Genomic DNA, 5,811 nt, shown 5'->3' with positions numbered 1-5,811 from the left:
TTCAGTGTATGGGGTGGCTTTTCCAAGGGCGGGTGCTCAGCACATCCTGGCAGCCAGCCCCCGCCAACGATTCCCAAGCTGGGCACTTGAAGGCACTAGCTACTGCTGAAGATTTTTGCCCCAAACTCCAACTTGGCCATCAGGATGTATCACCTCCAAGTTCAGGTTTCAAGGCTCAAATTGGCTAGTGCAGGGGGTCAGGAAGGAACAAATTCCCCACCTCCTCCATGTGCAGCATTGCTCAGTGGGCCACATGCAAATAAATACACTTAGTTTAATGATGCGGGATTCTTCAGTACTGGACAAGGCCTGAGGCAGGATGCTGATTAGGAGCCAAAGGGACTGAGGCTGAAGCCACAGGGGTAAATTAAATCAAAACTCAGTTTGTCACCAGGGTCCTTGGCGCATTAGAAGGACGAGGCGACTTCTCATTCAAGGTGCACAGACAGTGTCAACCAGCTAGACAAGTCGGCCCTTCCTGCTAGCCAGTCCACTGACAAATCCCTTGGCCCTTTGTCAGAGGGCAGCAAAGGCCTTTCCAGTCATTGCCCAACCCTTGCATGGAATGGGTGCCCAGACTGCAGGTGGAGGAGAGCGGCACAGAGAGGAGAAGGGACAGGCCCATGGCAGTGCAGCCAGCAGCAGAACCCAGGAGGCCCGCGGCCCAGTCCTTGCTCACTTGCTTCTGGCTGGCTTTGCACGTGACTTTTCCCTTCTCCAGGAGCAGGCAGGCATGTGCGAGAGGATTATGCAGAGAGCTCCCGAACAGGCCCATTTCAACCACTCCTTCCCCACACACCCAAAGAAGCTGTGATCCAAGCTGGGTCAGTCCCACCTTGGGCTGGAGCATCGACGCTTTCCTTCCCCCTCCTCCCCCCGCCGAGGAGCATGCCATTGGATCGGGCCGTGTGGACGCAATGGACGCGGTAGTGCCATAGTGTAGACACTTCCCATGGTGCCATGGGGGGGTTTCTGTTGCCATGGGGACTCCACCTCCCCAAGAGGTGGTGGCTAGGTTGATGGAGGAATTCTTCTGGGGGTTGGGCTGGCACAGTGTCCGCACAAAGGGGTAGGAATTTTTCGCACCCAAGTGATATAGTTAGGTCAATCCAAATTCTAAGTGTAAACCAGGCCCCAGCATTTGAGTCAGATCCTGATTCTTCCAGTAGCTGCTAACATGCTCTGGAGGGGTGTGGTGGCAGGTCAGCCCCTGGGGGCTCCTGTCAAACCACAAACAGCAGGAAATTCCCATTGACTAGAAATGAGAGGACCCAGTCCTCTTTGGGTAGCCAGCTGTTGACTTATGGTCCCCAATATAAATAGTGCCTGCGGCTCTCCAAAGCCGGCTGGCTCCCTCTGCCCCAGGGTGGTTTGCATTTGAGTTTTTTTATTTATTTTTGTTGACAATTCTATCCTGTGCTGTCATGTCACATCTGCGGACGGATGTCAGGCGAGGAGACGCTGGGTCTATGGCAGCTTGCTGGGGCGGCTGCAGAAGCGCACTCTCCAGGAGCAGCCTGTCGATTTTAATGTGGTAAGAAATTGATGGATGATTCTGAGTGAATGTTCAGTTTAAATTACCCATGTTCGGCTCCAGTCCGTGGCTAATTCATTAGACACACGTTTCTACACAAAAATAAAAAGCTTCTGCATTCATTGTGCACGGAACAGGCTGAAAGAAAAGAGCTGGAAAAGCTGCAAACTCGTCTGACAGCTCTGCTTACACAGACAGGCTCTGAATGGTTCTGACGCCAGCTGGGCTGGGCGGGCCGGTCCCCAGTGCATGGAGATGCAGGCTGGTCTCCATAGCCCTGCAGGGCCTGATCCCACACCAGCAGGTGACCTGGCGCAGCCTTTCCAGCTCTTATTGCAGGGGGCTCTGCGGAAAGCTGTGGCCATTACCTGAGCTCACGGGCCATTCTGGTGCCCAGCAGAAAGCAGCCAGTGTCTGGCACCTGGGCCAAGGGGTGGCTGGGGAGAGCTGGCACTTACAACCCTCCAATGCACTGCAACTCTCTGTGGTGTCTGGACCCACTGGCCTGCCCCGCTGCGTATGCCCTGTCAGGCCCCTGAGCGATGGGAGCTGAACGCAGCATGGAGCAGGAGCTGGGAGGGGTGTCGTGGGGGGAGCCACACGCTGCGGGGCGCGGTGGACGTGTGGGTGACGCGGCTCAGACGGCTGCTGTGATTGTCTCGCCGACACACAGAGCCACAGCAAGCAGGCCCACGGGGGCTGCTGTGGCATCAGCGCTGATGGGGCTTGCATGGGGCGGGGTGGGGTGGGCTGGTGGCCCTGCGCAGGGCTGGCAGCATGAGGATGTGGCCGGATGATGGAGTGGGGGCAAGGAGAGAGGGGCAGGCGATGGGGGGAGGTCCGGTCATGGGGTAAGGAGAGAGAAAGGCCAGGCGGCAGCGGTAAGGGGGCTGTTCAGGGCTCTGAGGGGAGCCAGGGCACAGGCGGGGGCCAGGTTGGCTTTCTGGGGCTGAAGAATCCTGTAGCACTGGCAGGCCGGGGTGTGGAGAGGAGCCAGAGGAAAGGGGGTCGTGGGCGAAGGGGACTGCGGCGCGAGAGCCGGGGCCAGGGGCCACAGGAGGGGCCGGGCGCGGGAGGCAGGATGGAGCCCTCAGGCTGTGACCAGTTAATGGCACAGCTGCGGAGCAGCCGGCCGGCCGGCCCGCCTGCCATTCTCCTGGCTCGAACGCTGTTCGACGCCTACTAATAGAGCAGAAGAGATCGAGGCGATTCCAGTAACGCTGGCGCTAAACAAAGAATGCCACACTCGGGGCAAAATAGGGTTTGAAAAGTGATTCCAAGGAGCCGGACTCCCCGGTCTCGCCACACCCCACTCAGGGAGCAAGGAGCCATTTTGTTGACAACAAATCCTCCAGGAGGGCTGGGCCTGCCTCGCCAGCGCCTGTGCCAGCCTCGCGCCAAACGGCTCGCAGCGTGAGTTGAGCCCATGGCTGGATTGCCATGACAACTGCACTCTCTGCTCAGCGCGAGAGCTACGTATTGACCAAAGAACCGGCGCTCGGAGAGGTACCAGGTGCCCTGAATATCACCCGCCGCTCTGTGTGCACACCGGGCGGGCGGCCAGCAGTGGGCAGGGCTGGGCATGGGGCCCCACAGCCGTGGCCCCAGTGCCCGCTGCTGCAGCCCCTCCGCTGTCTGCTCCCCAGCGACGGAGCAGCAGGACATGCAGCACTCAGGCTTGGAGCCCTGGTACCACTCCCAGTGCTAAAGGAGACGAAGCCACAGAAATATCCGTCCGGAACGACACGGATCCCCAGCGAGCCGCGTTGCGGCTGGGGCCGCCCTGGGACTCACTCGAGGGGTGTCCACGCTACCACGTACGTGGGTATAAGTGATGTTGTCACGGGTGTCGGGGGGGAAGAGGCCACCCATGTAGTGTAAGTTACACCGACCTACGGGCCAGCGTGCGCAGCGCTATGTCTGGGGGGGAGCGTCTCCCGCCAGCACAGCCGCCGCCCTGCGGAGATGGTTTTATTACGCTGATGGTGAGCTCTCTCCTGTCGGCGGCTGAGAGCGTCTTCACCAGACGTGCTGCAGCTGCACCGCGTCTCGCGCTGACTACGGGAGCCAGCAAACTAGCCAAACCTCCCAGCGCCCTCTTCCCGCCTTGACGAACACCCAGGGCTGCCGGGGGCAGTTTGTGTACCAGCCGCGGCAGGGTCTTTCTTTCCTGCCTGTGTAAGCGGCGTCTGAATGAGCCCTCCCCTGACATCTACTGATGAGCTGTGGAAGAGGATTTCAGGAGCTGATCTCCTTTGCTTGCCCAAATGGTCACTTTTGGCTGCTGTGGGATCCCCCCGTCTCCTTATTATTGGGGGCAGGAGCAATAAAGCGTTGTTATCCTCGTTGTGTGAATCGAGGGCAGCAGACCTGTACCTGGCATAGCCTGATTGAGGGACTCACCCACAACTAAATGGCACTCACTAGGCAGGGGACATGGGTTCCAAAGCCCACTGAGTTGAAAGAGGGTGGGGGACAGGAACTTGCACCTGGGGTGTGGGCCCCCTTTAAGGGTTCTAGACACCATTTGACCCTTCTTCTCTCCATGGTGTAATAAAAGAATTAATTTAGACTTAATTGAGAGTCTTGTTACACGCTGCAGAGCTGAAATCACTGATACCTAAGTCCAAGTATTAGACCTGTTTTGGGATGGTGTCTCTATTGCAAGAAACTGCCCAGTGTGCATTAGCAGCGAGGCTCCCCACGAACAGCTGAAACCACTGAGCGCTGTGTTAAGTGGTGGGCCCTGAACACATCTTGGTGGGTGGCTGGTGGAGAGGTGTGGCGAGTGGCCAGCAGGGTGGCTGGGGGAGAGGGTCAGAGCAGAGCCCCGCAGAGAGGTGTGGCAATCGGCCGCTGTGGCCTTGAGTGCCTGAGCAGCGGAGCGCGTGAGGTGCCTCCTCACCCTTCCACCCAGGGCGAGAGGGGAACTCTGCAGACTCACCTCTGCACTCTGGGGCTGCACTGACCAAGGACAGCAACTGCGAGTGGGGTGCACAGAAGGGTCGGGCACGTTAAAGGGACGTTTGGGTTGCTGGACTTAAGACCCTGAGGGGAAAAGGACACTGCCCAACGTACTTGGGGGTGGGTCTTTTGCTCACGGTTTATGTTTATGAGCCCTGTTTGCGGTCTTTCCCCAAATTAATGCCGAGTTACTTCCCTCCTTTTATTAAAAGTGTTTTGCTACACCCAGACTCTGTGCTTGCGAGAGGGGAAGTATTGCCTCTCAGAGGTGCCCCGGGGGTGGTGTGTAATTGTCCCAGGTCACTGGGTGGGGGCTCGAGCTGGTTCTGTGTTGTATTGGTGAAAAGGAACCCCAAGATACTGAACCCGGCCCTTGCTGCTGCTGGCTCCACCTGGCAGAAGGGTCACACCTCAATGGCAGGCTGGAGCTCCGCGAAAGGTGGGAGGGAAGACCAGGCATTTCAGGACTGATCCTGACTACAACCAGCCTTTGCTTTGTCTCTCGGTTTAAGGGCTTCCCAAAGGCTGTCTCCTGTTGACAGCTTTGGGAATTTTGCACTCTCAGTGCCTTGGGGGGGTTTTGTTCCCCAACAGTCGCCCACCCTGCTGTGGATTTTTATTCAGCCCTCTTGGATGGTCTAATACTCTTAGAGATCCATCAGAAACCTTCCACTCCAGAGGGATATATATTATCTACATTTGATAAGACAACTTAATTTCTCTCCATGTCTGTTACTGGTGATAAAACCGGGAGACTTTTATGACCCGGAGTCCTCTGTAAGATTGTCAGGAACTTATTATACAAGGTATAACTGGATTTCTCTCCGCAGATGGCTCACAGCCATGAGCTGTAACGCAATTCTGCAGCACATTTGGTGGAATAAATGCAAAGAGCTTGTTCCAGTGAGTTAGATAAGAGAGAAGGGAACATGACTCTTGCAGACTAATTCGGAATCTGATCTGCCTTTTCCTTGCTGTGAAGGACGACTTGGGAAAGTGCATTTTCATATTTAGGAAGGGGGAAGGGACCAAGGCCTGTCCGTAGTCATGTGGGAAAGCTGGCCGGATCCCCAGGAGGGACCATGCTGAGGAACTGGGCATGAGGGCAGGCCAGTGTGGCACTGCCATGGTTTGGCCCCGGCCTCTGAGGCTCTGTTCAACGCCTTGCCTCCCTGCAGTTCCCACTTGCAGCTCCAGTGGAAGGCAGAGGAAGATTTGGAGAGCAGCGTGCACAGAGAGGAAAAAGAGACGCCCCTGAGGCTGTGGGACACACGTGAGACGTTAACAGCAAAACCAGCACGCTGTGCTCCAGT

The sequence above is a fragment of the Chelonia mydas genome, chromosome 13 (genome assembly GCF_015237465.2).
Source record: "Chelonia mydas isolate rCheMyd1 chromosome 13, rCheMyd1.pri.v2, whole genome shotgun sequence".
Taxonomy (NCBI): domain Eukaryota; kingdom Metazoa; phylum Chordata; order Testudines; family Cheloniidae; genus Chelonia; species Chelonia mydas.
Note: the sequence above shows the minus strand (reverse complement) of the source record.